Source organism: Symphalangus syndactylus, chromosome 16 (assembly GCF_028878055.3).
Source record: "Symphalangus syndactylus isolate Jambi chromosome 16, NHGRI_mSymSyn1-v2.1_pri, whole genome shotgun sequence".
In the NCBI taxonomy this organism is placed as follows: Eukaryota; Metazoa; Chordata; class Mammalia; order Primates; family Hylobatidae; genus Symphalangus; species Symphalangus syndactylus.
Window position 1 is genome coordinate 88,492,449 of NC_072438.2, and position 12,368 is coordinate 88,504,816.

Consider the following 12,368-nt stretch of genomic DNA (forward strand, 5'->3'; position numbering starts at 1 on the left):
TTCTTTTTTCTTTTCTTTTTTTTTTTTTGTTTTTGTTGTTGTTGTTGTTGCTGTTGTTGTTTTGAGATGGAGTCTCACTCTGTCACCCAGGCTGGAGTGCAGTGGCATGATCTCGGCTCACTGCAACCTCCGCCTCTCGGGTTCAAGTGATTCTCCTGCTTCAGCCTATTCAAACAACCTTAATAACAGAAAGGCTTTTTTTCTACCAAGTAAGGTTTTATAAAGCCAAAATAGCCCAATAAGTACAAGTAGTGATAAAGCAGATATCAATTTCATTCCAAAAAACTTAGTCAAAACGATATGATTTGTGCCTATACAAATTATCTGCTTAAATCCACATGTGGCCTCCCTGATGGAATCTGCTACTCTAAAAGTTCAAAGAATTGCATCCAAAACACGAGACGGGCTACTGAGTGACTTTAAGTCCTCAACAGCTTTTGCGCCCAGGAAATTCAGTCATGTGCTGCTGCAGTTATGCTATGCACTTTCTGTGTGACATTCTCAAGCCATTTGTCCCGATTCCTAATATGCCCTCTGAAATGCATGGCTTACTTTTGTCAACCACAGGCTCACATGTTTGCGGCTGTTCCCCCGGCAGGGAACAGTGTCCAACTCTGGATGGATTTTTCTTTGTCACAGGTATCAGGAATTGATTTCTGTCCATCTGTGCCCCATAAAACACATCAGAACTGGAGCTCCAGGTGTGGAACACTGCATTCAAATACACAAATATCATTTCCCCCAAGCCTAACCAGGCAGTAATAAAAACAAACCTGTTTTTCTTTTTTCCTTTATTGGAGTTGGAGGTACAGTTTCCTCCACTAGGAAATCGGACATGAGAAACCCTGAACAGGCCCAGCTCCCTGGCCTCCTCTCCACACAGGCTCCCACACCCTCCCTCTGAATCCCCCCAAAAGCTCAGATACAAATGCTCATAGGCATCTATCAATGGAATACTTGGCTAGGCTAAGTATTCATGATGAGCTGTCCTCATTGTGAATATCAAATATATAACAAGTATGATATTAGCAAAACTAGATTCTAATTTTACTCATAAGAGACTTTTTCATTACACTGAAAAGCTAACATTCTTATACCATAACCTTTCCATTGAGACTAAACAACAATGCTACAGTTGTTTCTCTAAATTTTATATCTAAATTAGTAAACAACCTAAGAGTTAAGAGTCCTTATCAGATTACTTAAACCTTCCCAATGCAATTGCATCATATCTAATACAACATAATCCGCCTACCCTGTACTTAGTGAAAAACACTCTGGGGCTCTACATGTATCTCCTAAACTCAGGTCTTCCTTCCTAACCAAATTCCTCAAAGGGTAGTATCTTTTATTTGCCATGTCCTACAAATCTTAGAGGAACAAAGTTCTGAGAACACGATAGATAACTAAGAAAGTACTCCCCAGCAGACCGCATTAAATAAAAAACTGGAGTATGCCACTTAGTAAAACAGATCGTCAGTATGACAACCACAAATGAGGCGGTCCATCAGAAGTCTAGAGTTACACTGTAACCAACAAGCTACCCAAGGATTCAATTTCCCACGCACAAAAGGAGGTCCCTGTCCTTTATCACAAACGTCAAGTTTTTCCACTTTCTCTTCCTGCTACGACTGATAGAAAATATCCTCATTTTAACCTTCCAAGTGGTGGCCTTGGAGTGAGGTCCCTTAGCCTTTGTGATACAGCGGGAGCAGCTGGCATCTGTGCACTTCCTGAAGGCTATCAAGGGTAGAATGACCAAATGCCTGAAATACCTCAAGGACTGTGGGCGTGGAACAAGACAAACCTGGCTGACAAACTGAGTTGTTAAGATAACACAGTGTTTCCTATTTCTGCATGATTTTCCCAAAGCTGTCTCATGTGCCTCAACTCTCCACGTCCCAGCAGTTGGGAGTTTATGAAAAGCTTTCCTATGATGTTTTTCCCTGTTTTGAGGATGCTTGTCTTCGGATTGTGTTCCTCCCTCCTGGACTCCTACTTTAAGCACACGGCAATGCAAAAGCCAGGGAGGAGAGCTGCAGAAACCACTTTCCTCCCCTTCTTCCGACTTCCCGGCCATCAGCCACTTGTGGCCTCCATGTCTCCGAACCCTGGGAAGATATGGAAACTCTCTACCCAGCACCTCCACTTCAGGGTGGGGCCTTGCACGGTGCTGGGTTAGCGAGGCAATTGACTGAACAGGTTAGTCACGTAAGTGAAGACTTAGTAACGCTTCACCAAGCTTCGGGGACAATGTTAAACTATAACGTTGTGATTATTATACATTCTATGTCTTACAGCCTCTTATAAATGCATAATTTGGAATAAAATAATATTGTGCAAAAGAAAACTACTTTTATAAAAACCCTTCTATCTAGCTACCCTTAGTTTCAAAAATAATGTTCATATTCCTGGTTTACTAAAACTTGAGGCTCCGTAAGTAAAATTATTCTGTTTGTCGTCCACGCTCCACTCCACTCTCAGGGTAAGTCTTGTCCATAACCAGAAAGCTGCATGAAACTGGCAACACCCCAGTTTTCAACCTCCACAAGGTCTTCTAAAAACACAGCTGCACTAGCAGGGCTGGCAAGGCTGTGGGGTTCTACAGAAAAAAGGACTTGAAGTTCCCTTCTTCTAACTTGGTGACACCAATCAGACAGGCAGTTGGGAACATCAACAACATCATCATCATCATCAAATAACCTAAGTGGAAGGACTGGAATCTTCCATGCTGGTCCCATGAAGACCCACCCATCAGGAGGAGCCCATCTCATCTGCACTGTGTATGCTTAGCCCACCTCCTTGCCTCTCCTGTGTGAGCCCCGGCATTGACCAGGTGCCTCCCTGAAGTCACTTACGGTCCCTCCAACCTCCCACCCTCACTCAGTCAAATGCACAGGAAGCAGGAAGGAAAGGAACAGGAAGCATCAGCCCTGCCACGGCCAAACTCAAAGCTGACTTTTAATTTATTTCCCTTTCTTTCCTTCCTCCCTTGCTTTCATTCATTAGTTCAACCTGCAAGTATCTAACACAGTGACAGGCAGAATTCTTAGATAGCCCTAGGACATCTGCCCACCCCCGGTGTTATGCCCCTTGTATCATCCTTTTGGGTTTGTGGGGGGGTGGGAGCAGTGAATATGATGGGATAGCATGCCTGTGATTAGGTTACTAATGAGCTGACTCTGTGTTCATCAAAAGGGAGATTTCCCTGGTGGGCCTGACTCATCAGGGGAGGCCTTTAAAAGCAGGTGCAGTGTCAGAAAGATGACCTGCTGGCCTCAGAAGAGCAAACTGCCATAGGGTGCAGCAGGCCGTGTGGCAGGACCTGAGAGTGGCCTCTAGGAAAGAGTGACCCCTGCCAACAGCCAGCAAGAACCCTGGGACCTCAGTCCTACAACCACAGTGAAGGGGATTCTGCCAGCACCCTGAATGGACCTGAACAGGACTCCAAGCTTCAGATGGAAATTCAGTCCCAATGGCCTTGTGAGACCCTGAACACAGAATCCAACTAATCAGACACCTGACCTACAGAAACTGTGGGGTAAGAAATGAGTGTTTTAAACTATGTTTGTGGTAATTTGTTAGGCAAAAATAATACAAGCACCTAGATTAGTTTCAGGTTCCACAGATTTAATTCCATCTGCTTTTTACTTTTTTTCTCAGAAGTATACCAAATCTCCTCCCTCCTGTCTGCACCACGCACCTCACCTCAATCCATAAAACAGCCAATTAATGTTTTTGATCAGCGTGTTACAGCCAATAACTCTACACTGATTCTCTACGATTCAGATAAACTTGAGGGAAGGCTATGCTTTAGGGCTGTAGGGTCCTGTCAACAAGGAGCACATCATCTCCATCAGGCTTCCTAAAATAACAGAAACTGCTCAGGAGCTCTACATCAGACATGAGGTAGCGCAACCCCTTTCATTCTCAGGAACAAGGAACCAAGGCTCAGGGAGGTGAAGCATTCAAAGACCAAACAGCCTTTAATTTTTACACGTGATATTAAAAACACCTATTGTGTATTTAACATAATGTCACATTATCTTAACCTATGCATTCTGGTATCCTACTTTTTTCTCTTTCATTTAAAAATTGGTGGTATGTCCTGTTTCTCAGTTCTTCATTATTCTCTCATGTCTATAATTCAACTTTCATGCCTAGATCCATTAGGGTTAAGTCCTCCAAAAACAACTAAAGACAATCATTTCTGGCAACTGAACTATATTTTAGCCACTGAGTCCTTCCACTTTGCCTTTTCTTTCTGTAAAGCTGTATTTACTAATATTTGTTTTGGATGCCTGCAAGCAACTTAGGACTATCCCTTATAACTCATTCATGAAAGCAAACAACCATCCAGCCTTCCCAAGCTAGTCTCCATGCTTTAAAATATATACAAAGTAAGTGTCTAAGATGGTGCTAATATTAGACTATGTCACCTTCAGTGAATCTTTTAGTATATTCTTTCTTCACTTAATTCTGTGCTCGCCCAGAACCTCAGACTTAACTACATCTTCTCAGCTAAGAGTTCTTCCTTACTCCAAGAGTAACCTAAATTTGAAAACAGCTTATAACTTATATTGTAAACTATTTTGGAATTAAAATTATTAAAAATTATTTTTAAAAGACAAACGCAGGAATTTCTACTTAAACAGCATGTGTAAGATTAACCTGCCGATGAGATAGGGTTCTGGTTTCACATACTTTCTGAAAACAAACAAAATAATAATAATATAATAGTAATATGTTCTTCCATTAAAAGAATCAAGAAATGAAAAATGGATAAACACCTTAACATTAAATAAAATTAAACACAAAATTCTCAAAATAAAACATGATTTGGTAGCATATATCAAAAACTATGGCTGCAATCTCTGCTTGAAAAACATTTACTTCTATTAATACTATTTTCAGGCCAAATGTGGGTTCTGTCTCTAACTACGTACCGCCTGGAGATCAAGACAAGCATAACGAATGTAATCACTTGTGAATGCAAGTCAAGACTTTGGGGATATCAAACACTGAATACCAGTAAAATGTAACAGTAAGACAATATGTACCTCTATAATCCGACTTAGATTAAGACTAAAATAAGATAGGAATTTGAGCATAAAATATTACACATTTACAAAGAGAGGAAGCACATGTGCCAAAGGGAGATGATGACCTTCAAATTAAAAACAAAGTGCCTGTTTAGGGCCACAGAATGCACAGCTGCACACAGCTGCCCTGCTTCCCGGAAACTTGGCCATTTCCTCTTGTTCTCGCAAATCTCACTGGATATGGCTTCCCACCTAGACACCATCAGAAGGAGTTTTGAAAGTAAATCCTTCTCCGTTTCTTTACATAGTAAGATTAACTTGAAGTCAAGCAGGGTCACCTAGGCTAGTTGCTCCACCTCCCTGTTCCCAATGCTTCCCTTGATGAATAGGACACAGAGGACATGGCTGTGATGCAATTTACACCAGCCTCCTATGGGGAAGAAGGGCCTGCTCCTGGAGGAGCTCTCAAAGTGCACGCTGAGATTTGCTGTGTCCCACACAAACTCTGAACTGAACTGCAGGGTGCCAACGAATGACTGTTTACATCGTTTTTCTGGAGGAACTCAAAAGACGTGCATACATTTTGTTGACCCACTCAGTATCTCTGTCAAGGTAAGAGACAGGAAATACTATTTTTCCAAAAGATAGAATCACAGAATTTAAAATCTGGAAGAACTCTCGGGGATAGACGCTGTCACATAACCCTCTGCCACTGCCCAAGATTTCAAAGCTGGGGCAGAGCTGGAACTACAACTCATAAGCAGCAGACACGGCTACCTGTCCTCTTACTTGCCTCTTTGTCAGCCGCACTCATGGAAGGAGGAGGTCTCAAAGGCTATCCCAGAGACAAAAGGCTTCAATGCCCAAGATTCCAACACTATCATTTTCAACAATCCTATTTATTTTTGATCCAGGAGACGCCCTCAATCAGGAACTTCCATCGTCCACACTGCATACCATCTGATTCTCTCCGAGTAGGAAAGGCAAGAGGAACGGCAGCCTCGTGCTGCCCTACCAAGCCCTTGCCTTAACATCTCTGCGATGTTATGGAAGTCACCCAATCTAATCAACTGGGGCTTCAGGATTCTTATCTGGAAATGGGGAAAAGTGGGAGGGAGAGGAGGTGCCCCTCAGAGAATTGTTACAAGGTTTAAAACTTCACATGTATTTCTTAAAAGGTGGTCCCATAAACACCTGCATCAGAATCCTATGGAACAATTACTCAAAAGGCAGGCTCCAAAGCCCCGCCCCAAAGATACTGAGAAAAGAGGTCTGGAAGGGGCTGCATTTTACTGTTTCCAAGACAATGCTTAGGGCAAGTTAAAAGCTTCCCAGCTTCTTTTATTCTTGGTGTTTGTCTCAGAGCAGATGATTTACTGGCTGGGGGTCTGAGCTAAGGATTCGAAACAATACAAAATGAGGTTGCGATGAAAAGGAACTAAGACATCATCTAACCTACTGGGTTTCAAACTTTTGTGACCTTAACCCACATTAAGAAATACCTTTTGCAATACAACTCAATACTGAGATATATCAGAGATATTGCTTGTGGGTTTGGTTCCAGACAACTGCAATAAAGCGAGTCACACAACTTTCTTGGTTTCCTAGTGCATATAAAAATTATGTTTACACTATACGTTACACAGTACATTTATCCTATACTGTAGTTTATTAAATGTGTGGTAGTATTTGTCTTTAAAAATGAACATACCCTAATTTAAAAATACTTTATTGCTAAAAAAAAAAAGAAAAAAGAAAAAGTGCTAACATCATCTAAGCCTTCAGAGAGTCGTAATCTTTCTGCTGGTGGAGGGTCTTGCCGCGATGTGGATGGCTGCTGACTGCTCAGGGTGGTGGCTGCTTGAAGGCTGGGGTGGCTGCAGCAATTTCTTAAAATAAGACAGTGATGCAGCTGCATGTATCGACTCTTCCTGTGATGAAAGACTTCTCTGTAGCATGTGATGCTGTTTGATACCATTTTATCCACAGCAGAACTTCTTTCGAAATTAGAGTCAAGCTTCTCAAACCCTGCCGCTGCTTTATCAACTAAGCTTGTAGCATATTGGAAATCCTTTGTTGTCATTTCAACAAAGTTCACAGCATCTTCACCAAGTGTAGATTCCATCTCAAGAAACCACTTTCTTTGTTCATTCATGAGAATCAACTCTTCGTCCCTGAGGAGTTTAATCACAAGCCTGCAGTAATTCAGTCCCATCTTCAGGCTCCACTTCTAGCTCTAGTTCTCTTGCCATTTCCACCATAGTTGTAGTTACTTCTTCCACGAAGTGCTGAACCCGTCAAAGTCATCCATGAGACTGGAATCAACTTCTTCAGAAGAACTCCTGTTTATGCTATTTTGACCTCCTCCCATGCATCACAAATGTTCCTCATGACATCCAGAATGGTGACCTTTCCAGAAGGTTTCCAGTGTACTGTTTCCAGATCTATCAGAGGAATCACTATCTATGGCAGCTATAGCCTTACAAAATGTATTTTGTAAATGATAAGACTTGGAAGTCAAAATTGCTTTTTGATCCATGCGCTGCACAACGGATGTTGTGTTAGCAGGCACAAAACCAACATTAGTCTTCTTATACATCTACACAAGAGCTCTTGGGTGACTAGGTATATTGTTAACGAGCATCAGTATTTTGGAAAAAACATCTTTTTTCCCGAGCAATAGGTCTCAAGAGAGGGCTTAAAATAGTAAACCATGCTGTCAACAGACGGGCTATCATCCAGGCTTTGTTGTTCCATGTACAGAGCATAGGCAGAGTAGATTCAGCATAATTCTTAAGGTCTCTAGCAATTTCAGAATGGTCAATGAGCACTGGCTTCAACTTAAAGTCCCCAGCTGCATTAGCCCATAACAAGAAAGTCACCTGTCCTCTGAAGTTTTAAAATCAGATGTTGATTTCTCCTCTCTAGCTATGAAAGTCCTAGATGACATCTTCTTCCACTAGAAGGCTGTTTTGTCTACACTGAAAATCTGATCTTAGGAAGGTCTTCTGGAGAACTTGCTGCAGCTTCCACAGCAGTTGCTGCTTCATCTTGCACTTTTGCTATGGAGATGGCTTTCTTCCTTCAATCTCAGGAATTAACCTCTGCTAGCTTCCAACTTTTCTTCTGCAGCTTCCTCACCTCTATCAGAATTTGCTGAGGCCTTGCTCTGGATTAGGCTTTGCCTAAAGGGAATGCTGTGGCTGGCTGGATCTTCTATCCAGACCACTAAAACTTTCTCCATGTCAGCAATAGGCTGTTTTGATTTCTTATCATTTGTGTGTTCACTGAAGTAGCACTTTTAATTTCCTTCACATTCACAACTTGGCTGTTTGGCACAAGAGGCCTAGCTTTTGGCCTGTCTCAGCTTTCAACATGCCTTCTTCACTAGGTTTAATCATTTCTAGCTTTTGATTTAACGTGAGAGATGTGCCAATGTTACTTTCACTTGAACACTTAGAGGCCATGGTTGGATTTATTAATTGGCCTAATTTCAATATTGTTGTCTCTCAAAAACAGGAGGCCTGAGGAGAGGGAGAGAGGCGGGTTAACAGCTGGTCAACGGAGCAGTCAGAACACACACACTTACTGATTAAGTTTGCCACCATATACGGGTGTGGTCCATAGTGCTCCAAAACAATTACACTAAAAACATCAAAGATCACTGACCAGAGATCACCATAACATATAACAATGAAAATGTTTGAAATACTGTGAGAATTACCAAAATTTGATACAGAGACACAAAGCAAGGACATGCTGTTGGAAAAATGTCATGGATACACTTGCTCAACACAGGGTTGCCAGAAACCTTCAATTTGTTTTTTAAAAAAAAAAAAAGAAAGAAAGAAGAAAAAGAAAAAACAAACCCACAGTATCTGTACAATAGAACAAAGTGTAAAAAAAAAAAAAAAAAAATTGCCTGTACATGAACACTTGTCTTATACATACTGACTTTAGAGACTCACAAAATCACTCTTGATATGTGCAATGAACTCTGTTATTTCTGTACTATTTTAGGGCATCTTTTAGTTTGAAAAAAAAAAAAAACTGCTGGACTCTACCTGCTGCTTGAAAGATACTGATCTATTTTACTTCCTCCAGAAATGGTTCTTTAATGTTAATCCTCACGTAAAGATCCCGGAGTAAGAGTGAACTCTGAACCCTATCCCAAAGATTCTGATGCCTCAGGTGGTGCTGAGGATTCTGCGTTTTCACAGGTATTCCAGGTGACACTAATGCAGGTGATCCCTCATCACAGCAGAAGACCCGGCCCATGTTGCCACCCGCAGTACTGTCCTAATAATACGGGATTGGTGGTAAAGACACTGTACTAAAACTGGGAATCCACAAACCTGGAGGGTCCCCTATGACTCCCGCCAGAAACAGCCTAAGGCTTTGATAGAGCCATCCAAACACTCGGGCAGCATTCCCACACGGGTTGGAAAGACAGGCACACTTTAGAAAGCAGCAGATCTTTTTTCAGCACTGAAACAGGACACAAAGACTCTCTGGCTGAGTATTTTCAACAAGGAAAGCAACGTTTGCAGAGGCAGAAGTACAGGGCAAGGATCTAAATGGAGTTTTCCTACTCCACTGTGGGCGGGGGTAAGGAAAACAATTATCTGGTCAGGCTTTTGCAGAGTAAACAACAAAAAAAAATTATAGAAAAAGAAAGCAAATCAACCTCATCCTTCTCCACTTCACATACACACACAAAGCACTTGGCCTTAGTTTCTTATGCCACTGGATCTGCTAAAGTCTAGTAGTACTTTTCCATCTCACAAACGTTCACCAATGTCACACCACCACACTGGCCTCGTCACAGTTCTATAAACTGAGCTACCAGATTTCACCTCGACCAAGTCTCTGACAGCATCAGAAATCAAGGCACTCGTCCTAAATCTTGTAAACTAAACAAGAAGGCGCAGAGCAACAGCTTCCCTAGCTCAGTAAGAGCCGGAGAAGGGTTGCTGCTGGCACTGCCGGCGGCACATGGATCCCACTTCCACATCCCAGTCCTCTTCAGAGGCGTTTACTGCTATTGGAAAGTTCACAGCCTTTGGAAATTGTCATCTGCCACGTTTCAACCACGAATCGGTGCCCCATCTAATGCAGGAGGGCAGTGGCCGCGGAACCCCCACAGCAGCCGGGTGTAACCCTGGCTGCACAGGCTGTGCAACACTCACCTGCCCCACTGGGCTTCTTGTGAGGAGCACAGGAACCACAGGAGCCGCAGCGCTGTGGGGAGGAGCCCCTGCTCCAGCCCCACTGCGCAGCCTCGCCCAGGGCCCGCCTGCTCTTTAAGACTTGCCTGAGACTTTCTTTTCAGTTCTAAACTACTCTTACTATGTTGTTGGGTTTTGGGTTTTTTTGTTTTGTTTGTATTTCAACATCAATTTTACAGTAGAGCTAACTCTTAGAGACTCAGCTCAGGTCCTTGGATGCTAATTGTTGGAAAAGTCAAGAATTTTTTCAAATTAAATGACATAAACATTGCGACTATTTCTTCTGTGGTCTTAATATCAGCCTTCTATGTGGGTTATTACGATTTCATAATAAAATTAAGAAAATTACTTTAGCAATCATTAGACACTCACCCTGTCCAGGCACCACCCTAAGCTCTCTAAACCGACGACTTCACTAACTCATCCTAACAACCTGCCAAAGTGGGGTCCAGGCAGGTCTGTGCCACTTAACTGCTTACTGACACAGATGACAAAGTGCAGAGATGAAAACATGCCCCTGTGCTGAATCTTACTTACTTTGCAAAAGTCGCATTTTAAAATCCAATCTGTTGTGGGAAGGTAAACGAGACTCTCCCCCCAACACACACATGAACTATAGTTATATTCAAAATCATTAATAACACTTTTATTTATTTAATCAGAAAAGCAGAGTCTTCTTTCAAAAAGTTATTGAATGTTTTTTTAAATGCTTGACTTCAACCATACATGTTATTCTTTTACTATTTTCTCAAACTTTGGACTGATCAGTACTGGCAATACGGTGTAAAAGACAGAGACACTTTCCTATAACCTTATGCAATTATTATGCAAGCCATGTGTCAGGCTGGGAATGCCCACACATACAGCCCCACACATGCTGCGACAATCACACACCAGAGGCCCTGACACCGGGAACCGAGTGCCAGGACAGCCACACAGGGCTGCAGCAAGTGCCACACACACTTCTAGAACGATACTCACATTCACATAGCTGCCCAGGACTTACCCTAACCATTTTCTCATTAATTTAGTCAGGTATGCCCTTGTCATCATTGATCAAGACAATCTTCCTATAAATCAGAAATCTAATTTTAATAACTGAGTGTGCCTGTGACTGAGCAGGCTGCAGCTATGGTGGCTGGCATGGGAAAGCCCCAGAATCCTAATTCCCAACCTTCTGTATACTTCATACCTGGGCTGGTGGGGGACAGCAGGAAGGAGAGGAAAAGCTTTATGGTCATTTCAATGCAATAACTCTCGCTCTCCTGGGGACTAGTGCCAGGAATGAGGGCAAGAAAGGGGCCCAGAAAGAAGCTGCAGCTGTAGGGATGGCATTTCCTTTCTGTGAACGCTCCTGGTAATCGTTTAACAGGACAGTTAGGACACCTCAGAGAGTTGACCTGAATGGCCTGGGTATAATGACCACATGCTGTACAGTGGCTCTCAGGACACTGTAGGTTCTGTTGTTTTGTTAATTCCTGGCTCCAGGTATGCTTAGTAACAAACATCCTTTAGTAAACAATGGGAGGAATGAAGTATGTAAAAGACTAGTAATGAGAGAGCTCGGTGACGCATGGGGCATCGTGCTGGAGGAGGAATGCATGACCTGGGCCTCTGCCCACATACCAGGCCACTTGGCCCTGCCGTCTTCAGCTGGGCTGTTCCCAGCGTGCCTCCTCACCCTGTAGGAGGTTTCTAAGATGTGGCAGAGCAGTTAAGAGCCTGGCTCTGGCCAGGCTGCTGGATTCCAATGTTAGCTTCCCTTCCTAACGATGAGACCTTGGTCTGGCTATCTACCTTGTGAGGCTATTACAAGGATTTGATGCAGCAAGGCAAATAGGCCAGTCATGGAAAACAGGAAAAACAACTGTACCGACCAGGTTCAGGACCCTTGGAGGCGGTTTCCCTGGAATCACTGAATCATGTTAAACGATAAACATGCTTTTATAATACTGCTCCCATCCTGGCACATACCAAATGGAATGACATTGGCAATAATACAATACACAGAGTCTTTAAAAACCAAGGGGTATGACTCCAATCCACTGTACAGATGTTTATGGCATGCACTGAAATACACTGACACCTTGATGTCAGT

The 12,368-nt window shown here is 42.7% G+C and overlaps 1 protein-coding gene and 1 long non-coding RNA gene across 4 annotated transcripts in view; both read right to left on the minus strand.

Annotated features, from left to right (window-relative positions):
* Positions 1 to 12,368, minus strand: part of TRIO (trio Rho guanine nucleotide exchange factor) — a 365,439-nt gene that overhangs the window by 279,574 nt on the left and 73,497 nt on the right. The gene's annotated exons all lie outside the window — the stretch shown is intronic.
* Positions 1 to 12,368, minus strand: part of LOC134732768 (uncharacterized) — a 71,700-nt gene continuing 59,332 nt past the window's right edge. Inside the window, exon 2 of the long non-coding RNA XR_010116256.1 lies at positions 1 to 12,368. This exon is cut by the window's right edge and continues 34,736 nt beyond it. This is a non-coding gene — a long non-coding RNA (uncharacterized lncRNA).